The following is a 20000-nucleotide window of genomic DNA, read 5'->3' as shown; positions in this document are numbered from 1 at the left end:
AGCCACTTCGGGACATCAGCTCCTGAACCAGGCCTGCCGGGTGGGCCTTAGATCCCCTGCACCTCGGGACGCCAGTCTAGACTCTAGACTCTAGGTGTTCTAGACTGAGAGCAGCAAGGAATCCCAGAGCCGGACCCGGGGCGGAGTGGGGAAAGCAGGGGGTGCGGGGTGGGGAGGGGGTGGCAAAGAGCAAAGAGCAAAGGCCATTCAGGAGGCTTCTCTCGCCTTGAAATCATTTCTTCCCTGCCCCAGCGAGGACCCAGACCTCTGCAGCCGGGCACCCCAATACCACCTCCTTGTGGAGCTGCCCTTCACTCAGGGCTGGGGAGCCCAGCTGGCTTACATTTCATAGATGTCCCTCAAGGTTTAAGCAGACCAGCAAACAGCTCCGGGCTTCTGTTTATAGACCAGGCTGAGGGTACTCAGGCTGAGGAATTGGAACAAGATAGATCATTTTGATTGAAATCCTTGCCTTTTGGAAAAACACACTCATGGAGTAGGGTTGGGGGAGGCAGGTCGATAACCAGTACCAAAACGGAAACGCAGAAGAAAAGAAATCCATTGACCGCCCCCCCCATCAAGTGATTTGATATTTAAACTCATGAGCTTCTTCCAACTACTAATATCCCCATTATACAGGTGGAAAAATCGAGGTTCAGAGTTTAAGTTTAGTTCAAGGTTATACTTGGGGTAGATTTGGGAGTCTACCTTTGAGACCAAGTCTGTCACCCTCAGACCTCTCCAAGGTTGCTATGGATTCCAGAACTGAGTAGAGGGTGATGGAGAGACAGGTATGAGAGATCTTGGGAACCATGCTCAGTCACAGTAAATCTTGCCCAGGGCAAAGGCTGGTTTTGGAGGCTATAGACATGGGCTTTTGTCTAAAGAAAAAAAAATCACAGTAAACTCTACAGATACCAGCTGCAGATTGTTCCGGGGGAGTCAGGAGAAGGGGGTTGTGAGAAAGGGGTGGGGTGGAGCTTCACCTCAGACCAAAAAGTGTCACTGAACTGGACATGGCAGTGCATGTCTTTTCAGGACTCAGGAGACAAAAGGCAGATGGGTCTCTGTGAGTTCAAGGTCAGCCTTGTCTATAGGCCATATCTAGGGCAGCCTGGTCAACATAGCCAGTTCCAGACCAGCCAGGGTCTCATAGTGAGGAAACTCTGTCTCAAATACAAACAAACAAGTCACTGAGGATGTGTAGGGTAAAACCCTTCAAGTGGGGGCAGGGGTGACTTCATCACTGAAATCCACCTGAGTGACCCACCACTGAGTGGAAAGCCAAAAAGAGGGGAAGAGACTGAGCACAGATATGGCAGATCATGAAAGACAGACAGGCAGGCAGGCAGGCAGGCAGACAGACAGACAGACAGACAGACAGACAGATTCTTCAGTCTCAGTGGACCACAAGCCTAACTGGGGTAGATGGGAATAACTGACCAAGACTGGGAATGGGAAACGAAGATGCAAATTTATTTCTTTGCATGGAAAGGATGGACTGGTAGGGGCTGGAGAGATGGCTCAGAGGTTAAGAGCACTGACTGCTATTCCAGAGGTCCTGAGTTCAATTCCCAGCAGCCACATGGTGGCTCATAACCATCCATTATGAGATCTGGTGCCCTCTTCTGGTGTGCAGATATACATGGAAGCAGAATGTTGTATACATAATAAATAAAATCTTTTTTTAAAAAAAAGAATGGACTGGTAAATAGGGTGATAGGGTGAGGGGATCAGGGGAGGAGATCAGGGGACCTCCCTTGGAGAGAGATTAAGCATCTGCCTCCCTCAGTTGTCTGAAGGGTGCCAACCCACCCTTTGCTCCTAACTTGCATCTATTCTTCCTGTTACAGCCCAGAGGGGAGGAGGGGAAAATTTTTGCTCAATTAACAAATTTTTTTTTGAGACAGGGTTTCTCTGTATTGTTTTGGAGGCTGTTCTGGAACTCACTCTGTAGACCAGGCTGGGCTCGAACTCACAGAGATCCATCTGCCTCTGCCTCCCGAGTGCTGCGATTAAAGGCGTGCGCCACCAACGCCCGGAGTAACAAATATTTCAAAAGATCTTACAGTCTGCAATCCTCACAAAAAGGTTACCATGTTCACAATAGCACACCTTCATGGTACAGACCAGGACATTGAGGTCATCTTTAATTGCTCATGGTTACTCCGTTAGCAGTAACCCTGGATCTCTGAACCCTCTCTCTACACTGGCAGTGGAGGTCAAAGTGCAGGGACCTCATTCCATCCCTTCGTGGCCATTTTTATGACCTTGGCCAACACCTTGGTTTAGGGCCTCAGTTTCCACATCAGTGAAGTGGGAAAATGGGGCCAACGCTCGCCAGTAGCCTTCTTCAGACCCAAAGATGTGTGATTTATCCTCAAGGACCCCCACTTCCTGGTTCTCACTCCCCCCATCAGCCCTCCAGCCCCAGCCCCATGCGCGAATAAGGCTCTCTGCCCCGCCCGCTCCCCACGAGCCCACGCGCGCGCGCGCAGCTCGGCCCGGAAGGTCACCTCCTTCATCACGGATTCTATTTGCATCCGGAATCGCATGTACATGAAAAATGTGTCCGCGTGCGGCCCCGACTGCAGACGCAGATGAAATTCTGTGCCGAGCCTGATGCGCGGTAACCTTTGCAGATGGCGCCGCTATTGCTGAGAAATGGATTGCTTAATAAAGCGTATCATCCCGCATATTTGCTGCTTGGCTAGCCAAATAGAAGTTGTTTTTTGCACAAATTTCCTTGTCAAATTTGTCAATGTTCATGTCATTTTTGCTTTAGGTCACAGAGCAAGGTGCAAATTCCTGGCATCTTTACTAGTTGCAGCCAATTTCGGCGATTTCGGCGGTGACGGGGATTCTCGGAGGAGTCGCGAGCCCACGTGCGCCCGCCTGTGTAGCCCAGAGAGCTCAGCCCCAATGCCTCCTCCCGGAAGGCCGCTGGGGCCATCCCAGTTTGCAAGGGAAGGCTCAAGGGTCCTTGAGGAGAGCGTTTCCTTAGCCTAGTGGCCTTACTCAGATGCCCCCCACTCCAAAACACAGGTGTGAGTTGGGGATGTGCACAGGGAGGGCTTGGGCTCCTCAGTGCCAAGTCCTTTACCCAAAGGTGGGAGTTCTTCCCTTCTGTTTCCCCCGAAACTCTACAGAAGAACCCCAGGAGGTGGGAAGGGAAGTCCTCTTGTCATTTCACAAGACCCTTGCTTGCCCAGTGCCCCCTCACTGCACCCCCCTACTCCTCCAAACCATGCTAATGTACCACCTGACAGGGGCTTGCCTCAGCGTCCATTCCCTCACCTTGACCTTAATGCTCACCTGAAGGGATCCCAGGTCGCCCCACTTTCTGAGGAAAAGGTAGGCAAACAGGTGTCTGTGGGACATACGGGGGGTGAAAACAAGTATTTCTTGGGGGGTCCTGGAAAGGGGGGGTGTCTTGATTTCCACCATCATCCAGCCTCAGTTGCTGCCTCAGGCCAGGCTCAAGAGGAGTCCAAGACAGGCATGGTGGTACTCGCTTGTAATCCCAGCAGTATGGAGGCTGAGGCAGGAGGGTGGCTGTGAGACCAGCCTGCTACAGAATAAGACCATGCCTCTACAAGCAAACAAACACACACACACAGATTTAAGCTGTGGTCCAGGAAAATGGTTATCCTGAGGCATCACTTGGGTGACTGAGTACTCCAGAGCTTGGTGTATGTGGAGAACCCATGTATTCACTACACTCAGCTAAAGGCAACAAACAGCAACAAGCTCGCTACTGAATTTGCTGCACCAGTCATCTCAGATGGACAGGAGAGGCAGGACACTCGGGGACATTTATGGAGGATGGGCATGGGAACAGTGGTGGACAGACATCTGAATGGACATAAAGGGACAGATATAGGAACCTTTTGAGGGCATGAGGAGGCAGCCAGCAAGTACAGAAGAGTGGTGATGGCTAGTTGTGGGGGTGTGGATGAACAAGGGGTATGGAAGTACCTATGGGCACTTGAAGTTGACAGGAACATAATGACCATGAGAGTGCCAGTGACAAGTGACACTGAGTTCCAAGATACTGGGGGTGTCTATTGACTGTTGGCTCTGGCCAAACCCAGAGCCTGACACATGGGAGAGGCTTAGGAAACATTTGTGTATCACTAGGTGGACAAAGAGTTTCTTTGGACACAGGTACCTAGCAAGGCATATTGATAACAGTGATGGAGAGATGGGCAGATTTAGCATGGCATTCTAGGGAAGTCTGGTTTTTCTATACACTGGGGCAGACTGGGAAATGGTCAGACCTGCATCCCAGACTGGGATAGGAGCCCAGTAAATTGGGGGCAGCAAAACATTAGATGATGGAGGGTAGGGGTAGGGTGGGTGGGGAGGACTGCCGTCGGATTATTAATGGCCATGCGTTGACTCAATTAAATCCAGCCTGCTTTTGTTGGCAGGCCTCCGCAATTATGCATCTCATTACGGGCGGCCGCCCAAATGCATCCTGGGAGGAGACCAGAACTCCAAATTAACTTTTCTTGGCGCTGCGGGGGCTGGTTGGCCCGCACTGCCTGCATGGCAGCCAATCAGTGTTGGCTCCAAAGGGGCGGGGTCAAAAGAAGGGCAAAGGTTGGGGGAAGGTAGGCTGCCAGGTCTAGGATGGGGCTAAGCAAGATAAGTAGAGGTCCTGCAAGTCCACCCGGAATCAAACTCCCATACCCACCCAAGAGCCTACCTGGGTGTTGGGGCTTAGCCTAGGAGTTGGAGCCTGTCTTTACTCCCTCTGTAGGTGATACACCCCGACTATGATCACAAAGGACCCCAGTGCCCTTGGTCTCCCTATTCCATCCCTATGTGGCCTAGACTAAATCAATACCACTGGTGCATCATCCCTTCAACCGCAAGATCCCTGAAGGAAGATTGGCAGAGCCGATAGGGCAAGCTTCTGGATGTAGGAGGCCACTCTGGAGTCTGGATCTCCTGGCTTTTGTCCTGTTGGGTGTCACCTGTGTTGTGGGGTGCAGAGTGTATGTTTGTGTGGGTGTCGGTGAGAGAGAGCTTGCTCCCATCTCGCCTCTGCAGTTACCACCAGTATAAAGTATAAAGCGCTTCATTAACCTGCCAGTCAAAGCCGGAGTCTCTCCAGCGCTCCCACTCCGGTCTGGAGCAGCCCCTGCTCTGTGAGTCCCTGCCCATTATGCCATTCTGGGGCCACGTGGGGCCTCTCCCTGTGCAAATATGGCTGCTGTTACCTGGATGCAAACTCCTAGATATTTCTGCCTCACCCAGAAGAGTCTGAGGCCTGTGTTGCAGAGGTGTAGTATGTGGGCAGCAGAATAGCATCTTAGTGTGTGTGTGTGTGACCTTTCTGCAAGCCATAGGTGTGGAATGACTTCTGAAAAAGAGAGTATCTGGGACTGGTATGGGGAGGTGTGGTTTGGAGCTGTGCAACTTTAGCCTTGTTACCTCCCTTTGCAGGGCACTGGATGATGCCCTTTGCTCTAGATGATCTCTGATGTCCTTCTAGCCTTGAGTTCCAATGAGTGTGGTTGATTCATGACCTACAGAATTTTACATGTGTGTTTACAAGTGTCTATGTCCTCTCCCAGCTATTTTTCCTCCCACAAATCCAAGGTATATGAGCAGAAGGCTGGTTGCTGCAGCAGCCCTAAAACCCAGGTTTCCCCTCAACTAGAATCTGAGATTGCACATGCCACCATCCACTGATGTCCACTCTAGGAAGACGCACAGGTTTGCACTCACGCTAGTACCATAACCAAAGCCCGCTCATCTACAGATGCGCAGCATACAGTATCACCTATGCAGAGATACACTGAAGAAGACATGGACCCAGGGAACTTCCACCCTTGCAAACATTGCCCTCAATGCTCAGGATGCCCTGAAAATTGCAAGCTTTCCAGTTTTGAGGCCTGGGTTTGCTGCCACCTGCCAGGCCCATAAAGGGGAAAGAGGATGTCTTACACGACAGGGGAGGGCGCTATTCACCTCACTTGTGGTTTCTTTATTGTGCGTTAATGAAACCCTGTTTCTTCTGGGTGTTTAATTCTTTCCATCTATTATGTTTAGACAACTCATTAACAATCATTCGTTATAATTAGACTTCAGTTTTAGGCTCCTTTCTCCAGGGAAGCAATGCAAAGCTTTTCCACGTCTTTGCATCACAAACAGCTTCCTGGTCTCTGGTCACCACCCCTGGCCTGTCCCACCTTAGCCACTGTCCTCCTTTTTACTTCCCTTGCTCCCTTCCCTTTCCTCTGCCCAGCCCCGCTCCAAATGCAGGTGTGACAGTGGAGAAAGGGGAATTGATGTGTGCACACAAAGCCCCCAAACCCTTCTGCTCCAAACACCGTTCTGGCCCTTGCTGAATGACTCTAGTGGGCAACGAGAGTGAGAGCATGCCTAGAAACAGTCATCCCACAGACCATCGAGATGGAGTACCAGGCTGTTGTGACTCCCAGTCGCCCCAAAGCTCTCTGGCTGCAGGCTCTGAGTGCTCCCACATGGACTCACACACACATGACTATGGTTGTCTCCACACACACATGGATGCTGTACAGTCTGTGTACCTGACAGTCCAGCCACTTGGCATGGCAGAGGAGTCTTTTGCGATGGTTTTTCCCTTCATGCACACTGGCACACTGGCTCTTACTCCCCTAAATTGCTTTAAGTTTAAAGCGGGGAGGCTTATCTAACCCCTTTGGTCTTACAGTATCATAGGCTCTCACGTCCATGAATGAACGTTTGCTGAATAAAATCTGAGTTTTGATGAAAACAACATGGGTATTGGAGTCAGACTTGGTTAATCCCGGCTCTATGACTGTCACGTGGTTCTGGTTTAAACTCTCCCTGTCTCGGTTTGCTCATCTATAAAACATGGATAATAATGTCTGCTTTGAAGGGGCTCTATGAAGATGGCGGGAGACAAGTGAGAGTGTAAAGTGCCTGGCATTTTATAGGTAGGTGCTTGACCCGTGGTAGCTACAATAATTAATACTAGTGAATGCTTGTATCAATAATTTATGAGTAACTATAATAACAATTTGAGGAAGAGGCCTCCTGGGGGGTATCCTAGGCAACTTCTTTCTGTTGGGCAATCTTTCCCAAGGCTTTCTAAACAGTGCGGAGGCCTGGCTCTGAGCCTGTAAGAGCCTGTAAGAGCCAGGTGCTGTCTGGCATCACTATTGAGCAGATCTTAGGAGAAAGGTTCTCTTCAGATCCTGTTACAACCACCTCAGTACAGCTTTCCCCACCAAGCCCAGAGCTACCTCAGGTGTCTTTGAGCTCCCACCTTCTGTGGGACAGTGGACACCCTGATGGGCAGCCAATTCAGGGTAGAGAGAAGGCAGGATGGACAGAAAATGTTGTGCAAGGTAGGGGGAAGAAGTGAGGGAGGCAGAGAGGCTGATGGGAGAGCCAGGGATGGGGTAAGGTTGGACTCCTCAGAGGCTGCGGGAGCCACGGGAGGGGAGACAGAGACTGAGAGGGGCACCGGGGGAGAAAGATTTTCTATCAACAAAACAGCAGGACAGATCTGGCTGGTCTCTGGAAACATCTTCATCCGATGCCCGAGGCCAGCTCTGAGCTCCTTTTAGCTCATTACTGGCAATTAGTGCTCTGGGCCCAGCCTAGGGGAGGGGGGTACTGTTAGCCCTCACTCCCCTGGACACATACCACACACCATGAATCAAGTTGACAATTTTGCCCAGGCCTGTCCCCCTCAGCCTGTTCTGTGTGTGAAAAGGAAAGCATGTGTCTGTATGGAATGGAAGTGTACGTGTGCTGCCATGATGTCAGAGAGCATGGGTGCAAGACTATGGAAATAAGAGTGCAGGACTGTGCTGAGCAGTGAGAAGTGTATGGATACATATGTGTGCTGGAGTGTATGTGTGTGCGTGAGTGTGACAGTGTATATGTGTGTGAGTATATGTATGCATGAGTTCGAACATGCATGTGAGTATATGTGTACACAGATGTGTGCGTGTATGCGTGTGTATGTGTGTGCGTGAGTGTGACAGTGTATATGTGTGTGAGTATAAGTATGCATGAGTGTGAGTGTGAGCACATGTGTGAGTATATGTGTACATGAATGTGTGTGAGTGTCTGAGTATGTGTGTGAGTGTGCACCAGTTCGTGAGTATGAGTATGTGACTCTGTGTGTGTGTGTGTGTGTATGTGTACACAACTGTGTATACACAACTGTGTATATGGAGTGCTGTAACTGAGTACTTTGTAGGACAAAGTAGAAAGTGGAAATGTATAAAAATCGCACATGGACAGATAATATCTGTGCACGTGCTGGGGACAGGTATGAAACTGGAGGTGGGCTACATTTGAGAACCTGTGATTTTTCATAGTTTCCATGGCCATGTTCTCCCTTCTGGATGGCTGATCCTTGGAACTGGATTTTAGGAGAAAAAATGAAGAGGCAGATCCCAGTATTCCTGCCTCACTCTGACACAGAAGGGTTGCTCTTTGGAAAACCCAGAGCTCTGAAATAGGAAACCAAGGACTCCCCAAGGAGGAGAATAATAGGGAGACACCTGTAATTTTCTCCACCCCTGGTTCTTTTTTCTTTTCAGGTGCCTTAGCCCATCAAGGACAAGAAAAAATATAATGGTGGCCGCAAGACAATTTAAAATGTATCTTTTGAGCTGGGTGATGGTGGCACATGCCTTTAATTCCAGCACTTAGGGGGCAGAGGCAAGAGGATCTCTGTGAGTTCAAGGCCAGCCTGATCTATAGAGCGAGTTCCAGGACAGCCAGAACTGTTAACACAGAGAAACCCTGGCTCTGTAATAATAAACCAAAGTAATAATAATATTAATAATAAGTGTAAACAAATAAAATGTATCTTTTGACTATGATTGTTACAGAAAGGGAAAACAAAATGGGCACAATACCTTATTCAAACCAAATAGCCAAGTTACGCCATCTTCAAGAGTAGTTAATACCTTTTAAAGTACTGAGGAAGTTTGCATTTTTTATGCATCTATCTGTCTATTATGAGGCAGGGTCTCATTCTAGATTATTTATTTGTTTGCTTATTTGTTTGTTTTGAGGCAGGGTCTCATTCTAGCCCAGGCTAGCCTTGAACTGATGTCAGTGCTGGCATTACTGATATGAGCCACCATGCCTCACTCTGCTTCCTGGTTCTCATGAGTGTCCCCTACCCCATATCATCTGGGCGAGTTTGAGTTTGAGAATCTTATAGAAACTCAAGTCAGCAGGAAACTGGGAGAGATGGGGAAAGGCCAGTGAGAGAGAGGAAGGTTAGATCAGCTTGGCGCTTTGAAGGGAAGAGATACAGATTTCTGTACCCATCTAGACCTCCCCTGAACGTCCAACATAAACTCTGCCTCCGTCGCCCCATCACTTCCATCTCGTCCTTGTATGCCTCTCTCGGGTTGTGGAACAGGGAGAAATTCAAGGAGTGAGATTCAGAATGGGGTTTGAGGCCTGAGCTGGCAGCATTTCCAGGAGAGAAAAGGAAGCAAGACCCTCCCAATCCCCTCCCATCCTCTTACCCTCCACCCACCCCTCCCCCACGGGGCTGCAGTGATTCCACAGTCTCAGGGCTTGAGGGTCTCGGGGCCCCTCGCTAATGTAAGGTTATTGTAATTGATATGAAGGTAATTGATAATGTGTTACGGTGAATAATGTCTTCAATTTTCTGCTAAATCCCATTTTTGTAGCCATCTGGGCTCCTCCAACTGCCCCCCTGGGACGCTGGGTAATAGAGAGTAATTATTCTCAAGTCATTTACTTTTTCAAAGTGTTTAGTGCTTATCTGTTTTACAATTAAAATGGAAACGACCCTGATTCACTTCCTTTCTTTTTTATTTAAATAGCACTCACCCCCCCACACCCCCACCACACACTCTCAGTCACACAAAACACTGGCACACAACCATCAACACACACATATACACACACAGAGTCTTCTTGGATGTGGCAATGTGTCCACAGTCGAAGACACAAAAATATACGTATGTTTTCTTTGTTGGACCCACACACAAAAACCATGCATGCACAAGTTTACATCCAGACAGAGACACAGTCTCGGTAGGACAAACAGACAGACACTCCCTTTTGCCATTCTTTTGGTGTCAGTGGGAGGATTGGGGGTAGGCACTGTCAGGGTGAGGGACAGGGACTGAGAGTCATCACGGGTGTGTGTGTGTGTGTGTGTGTGTGTGTGTGTGTGTGCAAGGTTTGAAGATGGAAGGTGCACCCCTGGGCATACAGGAACGTGTCTGAAATGCTCAGAGCATGGGTTCATGTGAGGATAAAAATGTGTGGATTTGAAGCAAGAGCGTGGGAGTTAATTCGTGACTGTGCTGTGTGTCCAGGAGTGAGTTATTGGCTTGGACAGGTGTATGTGGGGTGGGTAAACATCCAGTTTACACACTGATGAGGGCTCCTGAGGTGTAGCCACAACTGAGACACACTCCTCAGGAGGAGGGTGAAAGCAGACTGGCAGAGGCACTGGCCACACATAAGCCTGACTGACTAACACCAGGCTGAGTTGGCCCAGGAGCCCCACCCACCCTCACCCTGTGAAACCTGACCTACTTAGTTTAAACTAGAAGGCCACAGGAAATTGTTCCATGAGGGACCAGCACAGGCAAGGGGAGAGGGCGGGACCCTCTCTTTGACCGCCCATTGACCCCCTCTGTCAGTCCTGACCACCACTACCCCAATCTCTCTTGATCCTTCAGCTCCCTCACCCATGCCTCACTAAGCCCTGATCCTGGATTGATGGTGAAGGCAAGAATGGTCCTCCATGACAGAGCTCCCTGCCCTGCCTTACTGCTCTCCACAGGAAGTGCCCTGTTGCCACAGACTTCACAAACAGCAAGGCACCAAGTGTATGACCACACACCCTCCAAATCCTTCTATACAACCGGGAGAGACATCTCTCAACAGTTACATAGGACTGTCTCAGGGAGGACAATCCAGCCATTACACCTCACTAGGCCACTAAAGTCTATCATTAGGTGGCCCACGGAGTGCAAGTTCAGGTCCTAGTTCCTACTGTCCACATGGGGCAACTGAGTCACAGCAAGGACTAGAATGGCCAGGAGGGACTCCAGGACTGCAGACTCCACAGGGAGTCAAGCTGGAGGGGACCCAAGGGACTCTCAGCTTGTCCCAGCACCCGCTGTCCTAGCATCTGTAGCTTCAAGTTCTCAGTCCACCCACCACTCCTGACTGGACAGCAGGGATGCCCCAGCTCCAGGTGGAGAATCTAACAACCCTCATCCCCAGGTCCAGAGGAAAGCAAGTGTGGCTAAGTCCTCCGGGAGGAGGTGCTCCCGGCCAAGGACGTTCAGTTCACCGACCCCCCCACCCAAGTTCATGGCTTCCTTTTGTACTTTTGCGTTTTTTGGAACACAGGAGGGGTGACAAGGGCTTTCTGTGTTCTTTCCCCTTTTTTGTGATTTATGCTTGTCTCTCTCGGCCTTGGCTCTCCACCTCTCTGGGAGTCCTACATTTGTCTTGATTTGGTCCTGATTTCTGTGTTTCATCTTGTTTGCTCTTTGCTTCTTTCTGTAGGCCTGTCTGTCTGCCGTCCTTCCGTCTGTCTGTCTGTGGTACCCCTCTTCCATTCTCTGCCTGACTCCCCGGTTCCATCCCTATCCTTCGGCCCCTCCCTGACTCCGGCCTCTCACACCTTCTTGGAAAAGTAAACATTTAATTTTTTTTTCTGTTAATAGATTTAATGTTCATTTGTTGGTAGCCCAGGGGCAGAAACGCGTGACATTTCAAATAATTGTTGTTTCAGGGGTATCCTCTGGAGGGAAATGCGGCAAAAGTGTGGAGAAGATTTAAGCAAATGACTGTGTCAGCTTCTATTTACTCCTGACAGGATCGCCGGGGGCACGGCTGCGAGATAACCATTAGCGCGGCCGCCGATAAAGCGGGAGGCTGCATTTCTAAAGGCTCCGCGGCCATTACGGGAAAGTTAGTGTGAAACATGTTAAATTATCCCCAAAGTGGAGCGAGCGGGGGAGCGGGCGGGGGAGGGGGCGAGCGCCGGGAGAGTCACCGCGCCTGCGCCTCTACGGGTCCGCAGCGGAAAGCATCCAGACGGGTGGGGCTCCGCGCCGAGCCGGCCGATGTCCACCAGGGGGCGGTCGCGGGCGGCCCGAGCCTCAGTCTATCGGCCCGGAGGGGTGGGTGGCTGGGTGGCTGGGTGGCCTCGCGAGCGCCGCCCTGCGGTGAGGGCGACCCCCTCGCCTTCCCGCACTTGCCATCGGGGGTCCAGTCCACTGGACCCTGCACATTACAGCTGTGCCCGTCAGCCCTGCAGGCCCCATCCCTCGCTGCTTTCAATAGGCTGGAGCTGAACTGGGCAGCCATCTGGGATGACAGGAAAAGATCTAATTGTGGGGCTTTAGACTTCTCTTCTTGAAGGGTCGCTATCGGTACCCCCCCCCCCAAACAAATGAACCTCTCATCTGAGCGAAGATTACACACCCTCATGTGCCTGGTCCCCAGTCACATGCAATGGCCTGAAACGTGACTTCACCTCCCAGTGCTACCTAAGAATCTGGTTTGTTCTGTAAACTGGGCCTCAGTTGCCCACCTGAGATGTGGGAATATGTGCCCCACATATTTCACACCCTAAGAGTCAACCGAAAACCTTGGAAACCATTATGTGCAATCCAAGTGGTGAGTATTGGTTTTGTCTGTCCTGAGACAGGTCTCACTATATAGCCCTGTCTGTCCTGGAACTCACTATATAGACCAGGCTAGCCTTAAACACAGAGATCTGTCTGCCTCTGCCTCTCAAGTGTTGGGATTAAAGGTGTGTGTCACTGTACCAGGCTTTGAAAGTATTGTTATTAGTAGATGTTACTAAGGACAGGCCGTCGTGGGGAACACCTGAGCACAAAGGCCACCAGGAGCGTCACTAATGTTTGGGAGACAGGGTGGCAATCACATTTCTGTTGAGTTTGGAGTGCATCTCTTCCACACCTACTATTAAACATGCTTGGGGTAAATAAACCTCTGCCTGGTAGTCTGTCTCCTGAGGAATCATTTTTAACTTACAGCACACCTAGACCAGAGCACTAGTGAAATGAGCTCCCAACTCAAATGACAGAGACTAAGGAGGTGGAATGACCATTTGGGATAAGACAAAGAACCACTTTTCCCCATGTAGTGATGATGTCCTGCCTGACATACACACAGTTGTAATCCCAGGCCAGCCCAAGCCATGGAGTGAAATCCCGTCTCAAAAATAAATCATCTTTAAATGTATTAAGATTGTGAATCATGTAAATTATATTTCTGGCCTTTAGAACTCAATCCACAGGACAATGAAGATCGAGTGTCTTAAAAGAGACAAAGGTAGAAGAGCAGAGGTGAGAGAGAGCTCACACCTTAGGAGTGTGTTGTTTAAGGAAGGTAGGTGAGGTGCTATCTGGAGGCTGAGGGGGCACCAGAAGTCAGGACATATCGTGTCCATGAGATAATCAAAAGATGGAGACCAGAACTTGATCCACAGTTACGGCATTTTTATAGAGTAAATTAGGTCAGATAAATGAATTGAGCCTCCTTCACGCAGGGTTTTTTCTGCACAGCCCTCAGAACTTTACAAAAATAAGGAACTCTTGGTGTTAGTATGGATCACCACCTCACTGCGTGTCCAGCCTGCTATGACTAAAATTTGACATCTTATGTTTTCCTCATTACATTGGACTGTCTTCCCAACATTTCTAGGATTTAGTTTGCTCGATTCCCACAGTGGAAACCCACCAAGGCCACACCTTAGTGGCAGCTGGATCAATTTCACTACTTATTTGCATTGTCCTAGATCTGAGGGCTCTGGCTCATGGGCTGTTGGTGTTGACTTCTGTATCTTACACCACTGCTGCAGTCTTCTGGGGCCACTGTAACAAAATGCCATAGACTGGGTAGCTTATTCACAATAGAAATTTATATTTCACAATTCTGGAGACTGAGAAGCCCAAAATCAAGGTACTGGATGAGGTTGGGGGGAGGCCCTACTTCCTCACAGATAAACACCTCATAAGAGAGGAAGGCCTCACAGATCTTGGAGCCTGTTTTGGAAGGGGCTGGTCCAATTCAGGAAGGCTCTGCCTTCATGACCTAATCGCCAAATGAGGGCCTCTCCTTCTCATACCATCACTTTCAGAGACCAGGGTTCTGGAAAATGTCTTTTAAGGAGACACAAACATTTTAGACTGTAGCGATCGCCATCCTGGTAGCATATCTCCTCTACAGGAATGGAAAACTGACGCAAGGCCCATTTTGAGCTTCATTGTCTTTCTTCCTTTGTTCCCTCCTTCCCTCATTCTTCCTTCTTTTTCTCCCTCCTGTTCCTCTTCTTTTTCTCCTTATCTTCCTCCTCTTCTGCTTTCACCTTTCTCTTTCCCCTTCTTTCTTCTCCTCCTTCTTGTAAAACTAACTGTTAGAACTGACTGACACAGAAGCGCCCACCCAGGAGACACTGTCCCTCCAGTGTCCAGGAAGCACTGAGCAGAAGCCAAGCCTCCCCTCAGAAGGACTGTTATGGGGAGCAGTACCATCCTTAGCTGTTAGAATCACTCGGGGTCCCAAGGCTCTAAGGAGTTCACCCCAAGAGGAAAATATCTTCAGGATCATTGCTTTAGTTGAAAAGTAAAACATTATTCCTGCTGGACATGAGCTGGGAACCCTTGTTAAGGGGCAGGGCACCAAGGGCAGAAGAGAGTCCTAGGTTGTTGTTGGTGGTGGCAGTGGCGGTGTGTGTGTGTGTGTGTGTGTGTGTGTGTGTGTGTGTGTGTGTGTGTGTCCCACCACAAGATGAAGGCTCTAAAGCTAGCTGACTTAGCACTAGTTACATGTCTCCTTTTTCTTAGTTTGAAGGCCAGGTTCTCAAAAGACAATTCACATCTTCTTCCTGTGACAAAAAAAAAAAAAAGAAAAAGAAAAAGAAGGAAGGAAGGAAGGAAGGAAGGAAGGAAGGAAGGAAGGAAGGGAATAAACATAGATGAGGCAAGGAGCACTTGATTTGGGGGAAGGATAAAGGGACATGTAACATCACCTGTTCCGTTTGGGATGTCACTATTAAATGCATTGTCATCCCCAACACCTTCATGTGGAGGCTTAATCCTCAACAGTTCCTAAGTAGTGCCCCATGCCAAGCATGTTTCTTCTCACCATCTTTAAAGGAGATGCATGTTCATTCACTGTAAAAAAGGAAAAAAAAAAGAAAAAGAAAAACAAACAACAACAACAAAATCAATTATCATCAGAAATAAAGACCACCTAATCACTGTTGCCATTTGAATGATTATACTACTAGATAATGCCTTCTGCATTTATTTATTTTATTTATTTGTTTAGGGATAAAGTCTCATGTGGCCCAGCTACACAGCCGATAATGGCCTTGAAGTTGTGATCCTCCTGCCTCCACCCCCCAAAGTCTAACGAGACTGCAGGTAAGAGGCACCACGCCTGGCTTCTCCCTGCCTTTAAATAAATATAAACACAAGTGTGAGATATAAAGAGAGCCAAGCTCTGTGTTCTGTTCCATTCAACCATTTAATCAGCAGCACATCAGGAAACCACTCTTCTCCCACAAGTACAGAGCTCTGTGAGCATCTTAATAGCTGTGTTCTAGATCACCATTTCACCTGCTTAGCCAAATACATTTAGGTTGTTTCCAGCTTTCCACTGTTAAATGCTGAAAGATGAGCATACGTGTGGACTGATATTTTTGTATTCATACAATTATCTTCCTTGGGATAAATTCTTAGAAAATAAATTATGATACTTAAAGAAAATATACATTTTACACATGGGCACAAATCATCAAGCTGTCTCCAAAGTGTTTCATAGCACTGTGTATTCCCCATCCACCCATGCAAAAAGGGTTGTCTTTTTGCACTTAAAAGAGAGAGAAAGTGGCGGCAGCAATGAGATCTAGTTCTTCAGGCTAGTTTCTATGTGTGTATGTGGCTCCGAGGCTCTCGGGGAGGCTTGCACACAAGTGTGTCATACTTAGGCCTGTGTTCTCTACATCAACACAAGGTCAGCTGAAATCCTGCATAAATGTTCTCAGGAAAGGGCACACAGCCTCCAAATCTTCCCCTGCCACTTCACTGTAGGGGTGTGTTCTGTGTCAGCGCCCCCCACAGCTCCAAGGATGTTCACCACAGTCAGTCTTGCCGCTATCTTGGGGTCTCCTGGCCAAGACCGTTAGGCAGACAGGAGGGAACGCCACTGAACAGGATCTGCCTGAGGTGACCCAGACTTTCCTCAGAAGACACTCTTGTCACCACAGCTGAGAAGCGTCCACCATGGTGGACCCGGATCACAGAGCTGCCCACCTCCCTCTAGAGGCTCCTCTAGAGGGTAGGAGCTCATCTGTGGCTCAAGCTCTTCCTCACAGAACCCTCCAGCACCCCATCAGCCCACAGTTCCTCACATATGTTCCACTTTCCCACATACTATCACATGGAACCCTACAATCCACGCATGCCCCTTTCAGCCACTCCCTCGACCGTTTTCACACCATTTGGTTGTTAAAATTGTCACGTCCTCACACACACACACCTTTGAACACAATTTATAGAGTTTGATGCTTGCACACACACCCACCTAAATAAACACACCCACCCACCTCCTCCTGTTCACCACGCGGCCTCACGTGGATGCATTCGTTCAACCCAAGGATGTGCATCACAAATCTCTCCCAGTCACTGCTGCCTTTGTAGTGATACAGTTATGCCTCCATATCTCCAACGCTAGCATCCAAAACGCCTTCTCACAGCCTGTCAGAGTTCAAGAATCCAGTTGTGGTCACGCCTTTTCTTCTTTTGTTTGTCTATCTCATGAGCACATACAGTCACCTTGAGAGTCTTATGGTGCCATAGCATATCCAAACTCCCCCTGCCTCCCTGTGAAGGGATGACAACTGACACTCCGACAGGGAAAGCATAAAGTCATACAAATGCCCAAAGATTAAGGGCAGTTGTACCTTTGAAGTTCAATCTCATTATTCCCAGATCCTTCCTTCTGTGGCAAGGCCTTTCTCTACCATTCTCTCTTTCAGTTTCTATGCCAATGCCCTATACTGATTTTCAGGAAGACTTAGATAAAGCGGGTAGCTCATCGGGATGGGGTCAGGCACTCAGGCAACTGATAGCAAGTGTCACTTTGCAACACAAAAAAGCCAAGGTTAGAATATCAAAGCATAGGGGTGGAGAGGCACTCAGTGGTTAAAGGCACTTTCTGCTCTTGTAGAGGACCAGAATTCAGTCCCCAGCACCCACATCAGGCGCCTTCCGGCTACCTGTAACTCCAGCTCCAGGGATCAATACCCTCTTCTGGTCTCTGTGGGTACCTACATATGTATACAAGGCATACATTCACACACACACACACACACACACACACACACACACACACACACACACACACAATCTTGAAAGAGAGAAAGGAAGGAAGGAAAGGAAGAAAAAGTCAGGCGGTGGTGGCACATGCCTTTAATCCCAATACTAGGGAGGCAGAAACAGGCAGATCTCTGTGAGTTCAAGGCCAGCCTGGTCTACAGAGTGAGTTCCAGGACAGCCAGAGTTGTTACAGAGAAAAACCCTGTCTTGAAAACAAACAAAAGAAACATCAAATCACTTGGTTGACAACGGGGTTTGGGGGAATATATCTGAAGCAACTGGAATAAAATAATTTACTGGACACCTACTATGCCCTAGGCACTCTGCCAGGCACTTTCTCTATGATCTCATTTAAATTTTTACAGTATTTTTTGTTTTGTTTTATTGTCTCACTGTATAGCTCTGGTTGTTCTGGACCTCACTATGTAGACCATGCTGGCCTCGACTTACAGAGATCCTCTTGCCTCTGCTGCTTGAGTCCTGGGAGTGGGCACGCACCACTATGCCTAGCACTTTTACAGTTTTTAAAGCATGCTTAGCTCCCTGTCATAGAAGAGAGAAGACAGGCCCAGGTAAGGTAAGTCCCTGGACCAAGGTTGTGTAGCTGGTGGTGACTCTTGAGAGAAAGATTGTGTCCTACTCTTAACCCTAAGCCCAGGCTCTTCCACTATAACCAAGGTCGATAATGAGTCCTTACCCTGTCCCAGACATTGTGCATTGCATAGCTTCTTTCTTTCCTTTTGGTTTTTCAGGCTGGCTCGGAACTCCCTGAGATCCGCCTGCCCCTGCATCCCAAATACTGGCATCAAAGGCTTGTGTCCCCGTCACCTGGTGGCACTGCATAGTTTCTGTAGCTTCTTACAGGCAAGGAGACAAAAGTGCCTGATAAATGATCTCTTTTATTATTATGGAGAGGAAATTTTTAATTTCAAAATCAAATTTAGCTACATTTCATAACCAGGTAAATCCTTCAAAGCAAGTAAAAGTTTAGTGGACCTTGTCCTTTTCATTGACAGGTTCATTTCAAATCAGCCTTCCTCGCTTGCTTCTCTGCAGCTCCTTGAATCTCACGTTGCACCAGAGGCAGAATGGCCCCTGCTGTGACCACATACATGGTTCCTCTCTTCCACCCACCAAATGAAGTCACACTCAGGCACAAACCTCACACACACTAATAAGGCCACTGTGGTTTAGTCAATTAGCAAGAACATTAGGGAGTAGAGCCAAAATACCTGGGCTCCAGTTCCATCCCTTACTAACTGTAAGGCCACAGGCAAATTACTTTCTCTGCCTCAGTTCCTGCATTTGCAATACTGGAATAGTAATTCCTCCCTCTCAGGGTCGCTGTGAGTTTAAAGTGCTGTGATACACATTATGGAAAGCTGGCATATCTTAGCTACTTAATACTTGATGCTTGCATTCTCACAGAGGTACAATGCCAACCTATGCAGCTAGTCACTTCAACCTATAGATGGGCCACACTGTAGATGTGTGGGTATCTGCCAGTGGCAGGCTGTTGGGGCTGTTGAGAAAGGAGCTCTGAAGAAACTTTGAGCAAGTCACCGAACAGCTCCTTTTGTGGTTTTGTGTATGTATGTGTATTATCCATGTGTATACATATGTGTGGGTACACATGTATTGGGGGCAGAGGGTGCGAACATGCGTGGAGCCCAGAGATTGACACTGGGTGTTTTCATCCATCACTTTTTCTTTTCTTTTCTTTTCTTTTTAAAGATTTCATTTATTTATTATGTATATACAACATTCTGCTTCCATGTATATCTGCACACCAGAAGAGGGCACCAGATCTCATAACAGATGGTTGTGAGCCACCATGTGGTTGCTGGGAATTGAACTCAGGACCTCTGGAAGAGCAGCCAGTGCTCTTAACCTCTGAGCCATCTCTCCAGTCCCCTCATCCATTGCTTTTTCATCTTAATTTTTGAACAAGGTCTTTTGCTGAACCTGGTTCTCATTGATTGGCTAGAATGTCTGGCTGGATCAGCAAGCTCCAAGAGTCCTCCTACCTCTAATTCCTGAGTGCCGGGGTTTCAGACCTGCCACCAAGCTCTGCTTTGTGTGTGGGTGGTTAGGGATCCAAACTTGTGTCTTCATGCTTGTGTGGCATAGCTCTCGGTCTGTTGAACCATTTGCCCAGGCCCTGGCCACATTTTCCCCTGATAGGGCTTATGTAGCCCAGATTATCCTTGGGCTTCCATCATGTAGTCAAAGGTGAGGATGACATTGGCCTCTGATCCTCTTACTTGCACCTACTGAGTGCTGGGATTACAGACCCAGCTTGTGTAGTGCTGAGACCAAGCGAAGGAAGTCCTGCAACCAGGCAACTGCACCATCAGCCGAGCCACATCTCCAGCACTCAGCTTCTTTAAAGAAAAAAAAAGACAAAGATTTCTGAAAAGCTCCTGTCACAATTATATTTATGCATACAAAAATTAACCGTAATTCCTCAATTTTATTAAATACACAGCCCATATTTAAATTTTACTTATTTACAAAATAAATATATATTCATATATACCATATGTAGACATTGGCTGGTTGGAGTAGGAAACCAAATACAGTTCATCCAATAAT

Source organism: Cricetulus griseus, chromosome 3 (genome assembly GCF_003668045.3).
Source record: "Cricetulus griseus strain 17A/GY chromosome 3, alternate assembly CriGri-PICRH-1.0, whole genome shotgun sequence".
Classification (NCBI taxonomy): Eukaryota; Metazoa; Chordata; class Mammalia; order Rodentia; family Cricetidae; genus Cricetulus; species Cricetulus griseus.
The sequence above is the reverse complement of the archived record's forward strand: the minus strand, read 5'-3'. Positions refer to the sequence as shown.